This window comes from Mus caroli, unplaced genomic scaffold, assembly GCF_978045245.1.
Source record: "Mus caroli unplaced genomic scaffold, Mus_caroli_1 scaffold_4, whole genome shotgun sequence".
In the NCBI taxonomy this organism is placed as follows: domain Eukaryota; kingdom Metazoa; phylum Chordata; class Mammalia; order Rodentia; family Muridae; genus Mus; species Mus caroli.
Window position 1 is genome coordinate 127,186,570 of NW_028227259.1, and position 12,774 is coordinate 127,199,343.

Here is a 12,774-nt window from a genome sequence, read left to right on the forward strand (position 1 = left end):
TCAGAAATCCGCCTGCCTCTGCCTCCCGAGTGTTGGGATTAAAGGCGTGCGCGCCACCACGCCCAGCTGGCTCCACACTTTCTACCATCCAAGTCCTTAGTATAACAAGCAAGGCCTTTCTTTTGACAGCATTAAGAGTATTTCTCCTGGCGGGGGGGGGGGGGGGGGGGGGACACGACGACGACGGGGGGGGGGGGTGTGGAATGAAGAGATGGCTCAGTGGTTAAGAGCACTGACTGTTCTTCCAGAGGTCCTGAGTTCAATTCCCAGCAACCACATGGTGGCTCACAACCATCTACAATAGGATCCGATGCCCTCTTCTGGTGTGTCTGAAGATAGCAACAGTGTACTCATATTCATAAACACATCTTTTTTTAAAAAAAAGAAAAAGAGAGTATTTCTCTGTCTTGAAAATCAAGAGTTTCAAACATTCACTTGGGATGCCAAATGAATAGTTGTAATCTTAGTCCTATTTCAGAAAGAAAGAAAGAACGAAAGAACAAAAGAAGAAAGCAAGCTCTCTTGCTTAGGAGAGATGGCTCAATGGTTAAGAGCACTTACTCTTTCAGATCTCAGTTGGATCCCTGGCACTACACGGTGGCTAGCGGTCACCTGTAACTCTACGAGATTTCATGCCCATTCTTCTGGTGCAGACACATCATACACATTATCAGGCAAAACTCATAGGTGGAAAATATTATTTTTTAAAATTAAAAGAAAATGTGTTCATTCCTAAATATGGCTTTTTAAAAAGATTTATTTATTATTATAAATAAGTACACCGTAGCTGTCTTCAGACACACCAGAAGAGGAGGTCAGATCTCTTTAAGGGTAGTTGGGAGCCACCATGTGGTTGCTGGGATTTGAACTCAGGACCTTCAGAAGAGCAGTCAGTGCTCTTAACCTCTGAGCCATCTCTCCAGCCCTGGTTTCCAAATAAATAGATCAAAGTCTTACTTGGGGCACAGCCCTTGCCTTGCACGAATGAGGACATGGAGTTCAGTCACCAGAACTCACATAGAAAAAGCCACGAGGGGCTGGAGAGATGGCTCAGCGGTAGAGCACTGAATGCTCTTCCAGAGGTCCTGAGTTCAATTCCCAGCAACCACCTGGTGGCTCACAACCATCTGTAATGGGATCCAATGCACTCTTCTGGTGTGTGACTGAAGACAGCTACAATGTACTCATATAAATGAAAATAAATAAATATTTAAAAAAAAGAAAAAAGAAAAAAGAAAAAGCCACGTGTAGCCGGGCTTGGTGGCGCACGCCTTTAATCCCAGCACTCGGGAGGCAGAGGCAGGCGGATTTCTGAGTTCGAGGCCAGCCTGGTCTACAAAGTGAGTTCCAGGACAGCCAGAGCTATACAGAGAAACCCTGTCTCGAAAAACCAAAAAGAAAAAAAAAAGAAAAAGCCACGTGTGACGGGGTGCATTTGCGATCCCAGTGCAGGAGAGGCCTCTGCACTGGATCTCCAAGGCTCTCTGGCCAGCCAGCTTAGCCTACACTCAAGGAGTGTCCCATCAGTGACGTTACATCAGTGAGGAACGCATCTTATACAAATGGGATCAAGGATTCCTAAGGAAAGACACCCAGGACTGTCCGCTGCCTAGACAGGCAGACATCATGCACACAGGCAGGCTGCACGTGTACACGAAGGCTCATTTCTGGGGCTAGGGATTTGGATCAATTGGTACAGTGCTTGCCTAACACTTGCAATGTGCCAGTCTCCATCTCAAGCACTGCAGAAACCATGAAGGCCATGTATACCTATATCCAAAACCCAGAAGTCTGAGTGAGGCAGGAGGATCACCACCATGGGTTCAAGGCCAGCATGGGCTACATTGTGAGCTATAGCCAAGTCTAGACCACATGGTGGGACCCTCTCTCAAAATAACGCTAAGGAGGGGAAAAATAATAATCTCACTCCCTAGCCTGGAGAGACAGCATTAGCTTGGTTTCTTTGAACTTCAATCCCAATCTTGCCAACCCTTCTGCTCTGGAGTGTGAGGAAGTCACATGACCCAGGGTCACCTGTCCAGAATGTACTGAGGCTACATCACCCTCCTCACTGGTCAGGACTGCTAAGGACGGTGCTGCTCTCTTGTCCTTCTTCTATGCCCCTCTGTTAGGCACCAGGGGGACAGGCACCCTGTTGTAAAGGGAGGTTCTGTTCCTAACGTCTTGTTCCCCATTGGTTCTTGACTTGTCAATAAAGAAGGCCATGGGGGTGGGAGGGGGTAATTGGTAGAGGGAAGGTACAGGTGGGACTTCTGGGTCCCAAGAGGAAAAGGAGACACTGGGAAAGAGAGAGGGGCTTTTCTGTCATACTTAGGAACGAGAAGAAAGCAACAGCTATTTAAGGTCTCAGGGCAGCTATGGCCTGTGTCCTCTGCTATGGATGGGTCAAGGATGCCAGTGGGTCAAGGATGTTGGTGGGGACTAGTTGATGCAAGCCACTAAGTTTAGGGTGGAGGGAGAGACTAATTATCAATAAATTGATAAGGGTCAACATTTCCAGGTAGGAGGTATCTATGCCCAACAATTGTGCCACGGAAGACAAGCTATAAAGTGACAAGCTAAGTGTGTGGTTTTTATCCGCAGATTCAAAAGAAATCCTGGTTAGGGCTGCTTGAGATTGATCCCAGAGCTAAGCAATGTGGGACAAAAGGGAGCTGGGAGGGGCTGATAACGAGGTCCCAGCTCCCAGACGAAGGCAGAATGCGAACACTTAAAACTACACACACCACCTTGCTGTCTTGCTCTCACTATTCTGTAACACGAATCTGGACAAAGGGGCCTGGTGTAGACACACACACACACACACACACACACACGTGACAGCTACGGAATGAACAAGTATCAAATATGAGGTGGAACGCCAAGTCACCTGTGAATGACGGCCCAACAGAAAAGAGCAAGTGCGTCCTGCTCAGCAAAGTCCAGCCTTCCACCTCAGCAATGGACTCTGCGCCTCTCACAACACCCCAGAGAAAAAAGGAGCCGGCTCTGGACTGGGACAGAAGGCCTCCCGGTGTGGCTTGGATTCCCCTGCCAACAAGCAAACCTTTGGTCTTTCTTTACTCCTCTGTGAAATGGGAAAATGTGTGTCTCTAGAACGTCTGCCAGGAAGGAGGAAGTGACTGAGCCTTCAAGGGGGGAGAAAACAGACACGATGGAGCCTGCCAAGTTCTTGGTGACTTCTTAAGGAAGCTGGCACCTCCTGCGTGCTACACTCGCGACGAACATGAACCCGCCATCTGGTCTGAAAAGACCCGAGTTCCTCATTATCTCCGTGGCAAATACACGATGGATGGAGACTTTGACATACTCCACAAAAACCAGAGTTAAACCAATGTATTCACCATAACCCTCAAGGTTAGAGCCTCACTCAGCTAGGTTAGCCCGGAAGAGCCTTCAAGCCAACGGGGAACGGCTGACCCAGCACACTGCCTGCTTGTCTGTTGTGGTTTTTTGAGACAGTGTCTCCTGTAGCTCAGTGTAAACTCAACAATGTAACTCAGGAGAACTCCATCTTCCTGTCTCCATCTCCCAAATGCTGAGATCACAGCCAGAACCAATTTTTTCATTTCTTTGGGTTTTTTTTTTTTTTTGGTTTTTGTTGTTGTTTTCAAGACAGGGTTTCTCTGTGTAGCCCTGGCTATCCTGGAACTCACTCTGTAGACCAGGCTGGCCTCAAACTCAGAAATCCACCTGCCTCTGCCTCCTGAATGCTGGGATTAAAGGTGTGTGCTACCATGCCCGGCTTGTTTATTATTTTTATGTAAGTACACCGAAGCTGTCTTTGGACACACCAGGAGGGGGCATCAGATCTCATTACGGATGTTTGTGAACCATCATGTGGTTGCTGGTATTTGAACTGAGGACCTTCAGAAGAGCAGTCAGTGCTCTTAACCACTGAGCCATCTCTCCAGCCCCTCATTTCCTTTTTAAAAGACAGGTCTTCCGCCGGGCGTGGTGGCGCACGCCTTTAATCCCAGCACTCGGGAGGCAGAGGCAGGCGGATTTCTGAGTTCCAGGCCAGCCTGGTCTACAAAGTGAGTTCCAGGACAGCCAGGGCTATACAGAGAAACCCTGTCTCGAAAAAAAAAAAAAACAAAAACAAAAAAAACAAACAAACAAAAAAAAGACAGGTCTTGCTTTATAGCCCAGAATGATCATGATCTTGAACTCAAGACTTCCTGCGTTACTCTCCTGGATCCTGGGGTGACACCATGCCTGCTTCTGCAGCTTTCTGAACTTTGTTTATTCCTTTTTAAGAAGAAGATCGTCTTGAGAGAGAGAGAGAAAGAGAAAGAGAGAGAGAGAGAGAGAGAGAGATCCCTATCTAGCCCCAGAATTTACTATGTAGACCAGGCTGGCCTCAAAATGATGAGGCCAGGCATGGTTGCACACATCTTTAATCCCAGCACTCTGGAGGCAGAGGCAGGTAAATCTCAGTGAATTCGAGGCCATCCAGAGCTACACAGTGAGACCCTGTCTTGAAAAAATCAAATGCTGGAGTGCATAACCATACCCAGCTCTTTAATTATTTACCTCTTCCCTTACCTCTCCCCCCTTACCCCTTTCCCTTTCCTTTCCTTTTCTTTTCTGAGCCAGGGTCTCATCATGTGGCTCTGACTGCCTTTGAATTCACAGAGACTCACCTGTCTCTGCCTTTTGGCTAAGACTTGATTTTTTATTATTTTAATCAAAAAGCTTCATATTGCCAGCTACACCCAGCACTCAGGAGGCAGAGGGAGACAGATCTGAATTTGAGGCCAGCCTGGTCTACAGAGTGAGTTCCAGGACAGCCAGGGCTACACAGAAAAACTCTGTCCCTGGGGTGGAATAAAAGCTTCATATTTATCTTGCTTTCTGTTGCTGTGTGTGCCTTCAACACTTTCAAAGGGATTTTCTGTTCCGCAATAATGAAAGCACACTTGATCCTGTCACAGACACATCTAGCACACATGTATTTTGGCTTGGACAACTTCATAAGGACTTCAGGTCTCAAAGCACAAACTGCTCAAAGTCTACCTTCACATGTGCACCACTTGCAGATTTCAGCGTTTTCCTGACGTTCTGGGTATAAACGTAAACAATCCTTTTACAGGGGTCTGGGTGACGTTTGTGTTGTAGGAAACCATGCAATGATCATATGTTGAACGACAAAGCACTCTGAGTGCCCATAAGCGCCATCCCTGGAGGAGCGCTGTTTACATTCCCAAATACAGAGGTAGACATAAAAGAGCATCTCTCAATTGTGAACAGGATTGAAACTTGAGTTCCCACATTCACACAGAAGCGTGCTCGGCACCGAGCAGCAGGCAGCGGTTCTGAATCGCACACAAGCTATGGTGGCAGAGCTGAGCATCTGAAACTTGAGAGCAAATCCCGCTCTCAAAGCATCAAACGTTTGCTCTCCGGTTGAGAAGTCTGCTGACCCCTGCACCAAACGGGGCTCTGGATGAACCCAAGTGCCACTCAAGTTAACAACTCATCGCTTTCAACGCGCCGAGCTGTGCCTGGGTGGGCGCAGAACTGCCCTGTAACAGGCCAAGGGCCCAATAATGGTGAAAGGGGGTGGGGGTGGGGAATCTCTCACATAGTAGAAACTGAGTTAGAAAAATGAACTCCTCAAACACACAGAAAAACTCAAGGGTTCTTATATCTCTTGGATTCGGGGTCTGGTTCTCACAGCCACGAAAAGAAGGACTGACTGCTTTACAAATGAGCAATGCACGGCCACGCGTGGCGTGCTGACTCCATTCCCAGGAACACGCTCTTTCTCCCAATTACAGCCAAACCCGAGCACCTCAGCAGAGGTCCGTCCCCTCCACAGGCACGCCCATCATCTCTGCTCTATGAGGCGGAAATCCAATTACTGCTGGATGCATAAGAGACCGGACACTTGGACAACTAACTTGCCCGAGCATGCCCAGTCAGTACACAGAGCTGGGATTTGAAGCTAATTCAAGGCTACACCAGGGCTCGGGCTCTAAATGCCACCTCTGCCACTGCCTATTTTTATCACATGCTAAGGGTGAAAAGATTACCCTTGACGCCAGTGATTCCAGTTTCCTGCAGCTAGGTGTAGCCCTCAAGATGCCAGGAAGCGGACCCAAGAGAATGCCGCTTTGTGCCTGCACTGGGAAGGTGCATATCCACCAGGGGGCATCCCTGGTCTTTGCTGAAGATTCAGGCCCCATTTGACACAATGGGAGTCAAAGGGGCTGGAACAGGTCAGCCTCCCTCAGGTTCCCTAAGAGTTCCAAGGGGCAGATAACCGGTTACTAAGCATCCACAAATCCTCTTCAGCTTCCCATTATGTCCAGCCCTGTACCTTAGCTTTGCTCAGGATCCAGCTGATGGGTTTCCCCTAAGAGGAGGGGGACACAGTATCAGCATCAGAGCCCCAGAGGCTGCTGCACTTCGGCTGTACAGGCCAATCTTAGACACTGCATGTGTTAAGGAGCTCAAACATCCATGTAGGCAAGACAGTCATATGCATGAAACAAACAAACAAACAAAAATATAAAATAAAATACAGGGCTACAAAGAGAGACCCAGCCTCAAAAAACAAAAACTGGGTGTGGTATTATATGCCATTATATCCAAGCACTTGGAAGGAAGAGGCAGTCAGGGCTACATAGAGAAACCCTATGTCAATAAACAAACAAACAAACAAATAAAATATGCTATATGCAATACTCTAAAAATTATTAAAATCTTTCTTACTCTAAACTACACAGAGGATGGGACAATATAAATCCAAATGTTTGGGAGCCAGAGACAGGTAGATCTCTGAGTTTGAAGCCAGCCTGCTCTATATAGGGAGTTCCAAGACAGCTACAGCTGTATAAGGCACACCCCAGAATGCACCCTGGATGCCTCTGGATACCTGGGACAATGCCAAGAGCCCTAGTTAAGGTTATGGTCCCATAGGCACCACAAACCCTATTCCTGGGTCCAGTTCCTGCCAGGGAAAGACACTAGACTTAACTTTACTACTTCGAAGAGTACACGAGTCAAATCTAAAAATAAAAAGCAAGCAGCCTGGGGTTGAGTGGGCCAAGGAAGAACAGACTCAGAATTAGGACTAAATTCCTGGGAGTTCCCTTGGAAAACCACTGAGTGGGGTCGTGCATGCAGGACCTCTCTCAGGGCTGACGTACTGCATCACTACATACGCCATTACTCAGCTCATTTCCCATCAGTGTGACTGGGGTAAGTTGGATTGGAGGGATAGAGAGAGGCTTGAGGGACCACTGGGGACAGGACAGCCTGTCAGTCAGCCCGAGCTGGCTGGTTGCACACCTGTAACCCCAGCCCTCAAGAGGATGAAGAGTTTGAGGCCGACAGGTGCTACACAGTGAGATCCTGTCTCAAAATAATAATAATAATTAGCCCTGTGGCCCCTGGTCTGAATGAGGGCTCCTCAGTCAGTACCAAGAGCCCTGAGCTCATAGCCAGGAGGGGGCTGCTCAAAGTCACACTGAAGTTAACAGGAAGCACATACAGGAACTGACCCCAAACTCTCATGAGCACTACCCTTTAGAAGCAACGCAGATATGTTCCACATGACAGCTCCGACATACCATTAATCACCAGGAGGCTTCAGAGCTGGTTTTTATGCTGCTTCCAACGGACCCACTCATGCAGCTCACGTGGGTAACATTTATCAAATGGGACATTAAGTAGGGGTCCATACCCTCCTCTGCTCCAGTTTCCACCAGGTGAGGCCTCAGGTATATCCCCAAACCTCTTTGGGCCTCGGGTTTCTCATCTATCTGTAAAATGGGAATACTAGGGAACACCCCACTTGCCCTGATAGAATTATCAAAAGCACTTGGTAAAAGCCCAATAGTGGGGCCCCCAGAAAGACCCTGCTCCAAACTGAAGAGTGTAGGAAATGAGGCCAGGGCAATACTGTGTGACTCGGGACAGGTCTCCATAGATCTCGTCAGCTGTGAAGTAAGGTAAATCCACACTCTTCTGTGCACTCATCCTGAAACCTCTGCAAACGTTCTCCAGGACTGTTCCCCTGCCTCAAGATCCTTGCCTTTCTGGACACCACGCCAAAGACATAATTCCAAGGCAGGCCAGACAGCTCAACGGACAAAGGCATTTGCCGCCAAACCAGACAATCCGAGTTTGATCCTTGGAATGAATCCACCACATAAGAGAGAGAATTTTGCTCTGACCTCCATATACCCAAACGCATACACACAAACATATAAAATTTAAAAGGCTAAAAAGAAAGAAAAGATACAAACCAGACAGACAAACCCAGTCTAAATGCAACCAGTCAAGGAAATCAGAGGAAACAACAAGGAAGTTTCTGGGAGCCAGCAACAACACTTGTGCAGAGGTTATAAAAACAGACCATAGGAGAGCAATCTCTGCACTTCAGAACCCGGGGAAGGAGGACCACTACAAATTCAAGGCTATCCTGGGCTTAAAGGGTAAAAATTGAAACAAAAACCCTCTGTGTTCAGGAAGGTTCGAGCACAGTCTTGGGCCTTTTACTTGTTGGCTGCTTGATCAGGAACAAACTACTCTGAGGCCTCGGGTGTTTTCTCATATGGTTACGCTAGGGTTTGCACACACTAACTCGCATGCTTGGCACCTAGATACAGCCAGGCCTGAGCCTGGGTTTTGGCATCTATAAAACAGACATGAGGAGAGGTATACAGTTCAGGGGTAGACGGCTTGCCCAGCAAGTTTAAGGTACTGGGTTCAGTTCCCAAAACCAGGAAAAAGAAAAGATAGGAGAGGCCCTACACACGTAATAGCATCCCTCTGTCAGTGGTAGATAAGGCTATTAAAGAAGGTCTGAAACTTGACAGTGACTAGACTTAAGACTATTTTACTGGATGGCAGTGCAAACAACACATTGAAAAAAAAAAAAAAACATACTTTGTATTCTAAGTTTTGATCTGTTCCCAGGCAATCTGATACTTCTGGAAGGCAACAACAGCCAGCCCAGGCTCCCACTCAGCCCTGTGATCACGAAGCTGAAGGACTGGTACCCTACAGTGTGCTGTTGCTAGGCAGTGATGCTCAGGAGCGCTGATACAGTAAAAGCACTGTGGACTCTTATATTCCGCTTACAGTGCTTGTATCGCTACCTAAACACTTGTGTTTATTATTTAAGGGGCAACCCCTGAAGGACAGGAATTCCTAGTGGGAAGAAACATTCGGAGAGTGTGTGTAGTTTCCCTTGAATTTGACAGTGATTAGGGATTTAACTTCATAGCAAATCTGTGAGATGGGTGAAGAAAACATACTGGGGAAAAAATCGGAAATCGCAATTTTTCTTGGGATCACAATTCTTAATGCTCCTGCCTTCATGCCCTCCCTGGCCTGCATTTCTGTCCTGGACAGCTGGGTCTCCCCACACTGCTTGTCCTTATCTTGACTTCTGTCCTGTGCTCAAATTTAATGGAGCTAGCACCAAACATTGTCTACACCCACACCCGAGTCACTTTTCCTCTGGAATGGAACAAAAGCCTTGTCTTCTAAGCGCTGAAATCAAAGCCCGCATCCGAAACAGATGGCCATAGACCATCTGAGCAACTCGACGGGCAGAGAGCCAGTCCTCGGTGCTCATTTACAAACTGTGGAAGTGGGACCAGGGAGAGGCTAAGAACCTTTTCCCAGATTAAAACTGGAAAAGATGCTGCTGGCAGTGAATCCTATGAATGGTATCAAATGATCTCAGGTTCCATCCCCAGCATGTCAGATAATAAAATAACTAACAAACAAATAAAAGTCTGTATTTAAAAATTCTTATCATGTTTAATATGTGTGTGCACACTTGTACATGTGTTTGTACCTTCCTGTGTGTGTCTGTGTGTGTGCACGTGCATGTGTGTCTATGCCAAGTGGGTCCTAGGGGTTGAACTCAGGTCATTAGGCTTGGCAATAATTGCCTTACACACTAAACCATCTTACCAGACCCAAAGTCTACAATTTTAAACAAAGCTTTGGAGGGTCTAACCAAAGCATGATGTACAAGTTCACAATTCCAGCAATCAAGAGACGAAAGGCAAGAGGATGCAGAGTTTGAGGCCAGCCTGAAATATACAGTAAGATCTGTATCAAGAAAGAAAGGAAGAAAGAGAGAAAGAAAGAAAGAAAGAAAGAAAGAAAGAAAGAAAGAAAGAAAGAAAGAAAGAAAGAAAGAAAGAAAGAGAGAAAGGAAGGAAGGAAGGAAGGAAGGAAGGAAGGAAGGAAGGAAGATAGATGGTGGTGGAGGCACATGCCTTTAATCCCAGCATGCAGGAGGAGAGGCAGGCAGATGGCTCTCTGAGTTCCAGACCAGCCTAATCTACAGAGTCAGTTCCAGGACAGTCAGGGCTACATAGAGAAACACTATCTCAAAAAAAACAATAGATAGACAGACAGACAGACAATAGATAGGAAGAGGAGATGGAGAGATGGCTTAGCAGTTAAGAAAGCACCAGCTGCTTTTCCAGAGATCCTGAATTCAATCCCAACACCACATACATAGCGGCTCAAAACCATGTATAATGAGTTCTGGTGCCCTCTTCTAGCATGCAGAGTACACGCCTTTAGAATGCTCATTTACATAAAGTAAATAAATAAATCTTAAAAAAAAAGTCAGGGGGATCAATGAGTTCAAAATCATCTCTGCTACTCAGTGAGTTCAAGGCCTGGGCTATGTGAAACCCTATCTCAAATCAGCAAGTTAATTAATTTAAAAATAAGTAAAAGGTAGGGCCGAAGAGATAGCTCGGTGGGTAACATGTAGCTACTCAGACACAAGGAGCCAGCTTTAGCCTGGGAAAAGCCAGGGAGGCTTGGACTGTAAACCCAACTTGTAAACAGGACATTTGGGGTGGGGGTAGGGGACTGGGGAGCTTGATAGGAGCCAGTCTAGTTAACTGGTGAGCTCCAGGCTCAGTGAGCGACAAAGGCTTGGAAAGAAAATGGAGGACCAGCGACATGGCTCCTTCGGTGAAGGAGCTTGCTGCCATGCCTGGTGACTGGGTTTGATCATCAGGTCTCGCTCCCATGGTTCAGAGAGAGAACAAAGAAAATTTGTCTCCTGATCGCAACACTTTTTGCCAAGGCTCACACTCACACACATACAATGAATGAATGAATGAATGAATGAGTGTTATTTTTGAAGAATCAAGTACAGCATAAATAAATGAAACATGGGAAGCTATAGAGCAAAACTCCCATCCTCCTCCTCTGACCTTCATATACTCACGGAGCCTGTACCCTCACACATACGTACACATTGGTGCACACATACGCATACACAAACACACAAAAGGATCTGAGGACAACTGAGTCACCTCAGATGTCCAAGTTATGAGAATCTGTAGCCTTTCCCCCTAAACTCAGCCCAGTGAGAACGGAGCCCACATCTCCCAAGCCAGCCTAAACCACTCAGCACAGAGCCAGACCTGAGGCAGAAGTAGGCAGCTATTATCCTAGCTAGAACTCGGGGAGACAAGAGGTTATCATTATAGTTAGATCAATGAATAGAGAAACAATGCTTGTGACTTTTTGGCTCCAATATCTCTTTAGAGAGACCGCTAACACAGGCACAGGGGGAAATCTCACCTCTCCAACATCCCTTTCCTGAGACTTAAAGGATCTTCTGGGGGTGAGGGACGAGAAAGCCAGGTGCAGCATGGAATACCTTTAAAGCCAGTACAGGGGGATCTCTGAGTCCAAGGTCATATACGGTCCGCCAATCTCTGTCATTCTCACTTCTGACCCCTTTACTCCCTGAATTCCCAAAGACTAAATGTAACCCAGGAGACCCTATAGGCCACATAAAATCCTAGGTCCCACAGTGGTCATCTTCTCTGAATGTATCCCTAGCTGAAACCAGACAGGTTGAAAATCCCTAGGACTCAAACTATCTGTAGAAAAAGATTGATACACTTTTGATAACAACCATAGGTTCCTATTAGCAGATTCAACCAATCTCAGATTGAAAATATTTCAGGAAAAAAAAAAAACAAAAAATTCTGACTAGTCATGGTGGGATAATACTTCATACCTATAATCTCAGCAACCAGGAGAGAGCCTGGCTAGTTCAAGAGTTCAAAGCCAGCCTGGACTTCATAGAGATAACCTATCTCACACTTGCATTTCAGGGCTAAGGATACAGCTTGCTAGCACTTGGGGCCCTATGTTGGACTCCTCAGGAAAAAAAAACCTCAAGGAAACTAAATGTGTCTATATAGAATGTGTTCAGACTCATTTTCCTGTCAGTACATTACATTGCAGCAGATACATCATGATAATTCCTTATATGAAACTAACATTGTATTAGGAGATGTATTACTATCCCAGGGGAGCTTCAAACTCCATGAAAAGATAAGCAGATTAGCTATAAATGCCATGCCATCGTGTGTGTGTGTGTGTGTGTGTATATATATATATATATATATATATATATATGCAGATTTAAGCATCTTCAGATTTTAGTACCACTGAGGACTTATAGGATAAATCCCCCATAGATACTAACAAATAATTGTAAAGGCAATGTTTGAGCCTTAACCGTATGTCAGAATCAAAGAAAGAAAAGAAGAGCAATAAAAAAGATTTGGGAACAAATGGGAAATTGCTCACTACATATTAGTATCTGTGTTAACTTCCTGAGTGTGATTGACATGTCTGTCTCTCTCTCTCTCTTTTTTTTAATATTTATTTATTTTATTTATATACATACACTGTAGCTATCTACAGTTCAATTCCCAGCCACTACATGGTGGCTCA

At 46.1% G+C, this 12,774-nt stretch overlaps 1 protein-coding gene across 4 annotated transcripts in view; it reads right to left on the reverse strand.

Moving 5' to 3' along the window:
- Positions 1–12,774, reverse strand: part of Kdm2b (lysine demethylase 2B) — a 118,560-nt gene that overhangs the window by 91,368 nt on the left and 14,418 nt on the right. The window contains exon 1 of one of the 4 annotated variants that reach the window (XM_085837136.1): positions 6,060–6,136. The exons of the other annotated variants lie outside the window; for them this stretch is intronic. The gene's annotated coding sequence lies outside the window, so the exon portion shown is untranslated. Of the gene's footprint in view, positions 1–6,059; positions 6,137–12,774 lie in introns of those variants that run through there. 4 annotated transcript variants of the gene reach the window in all.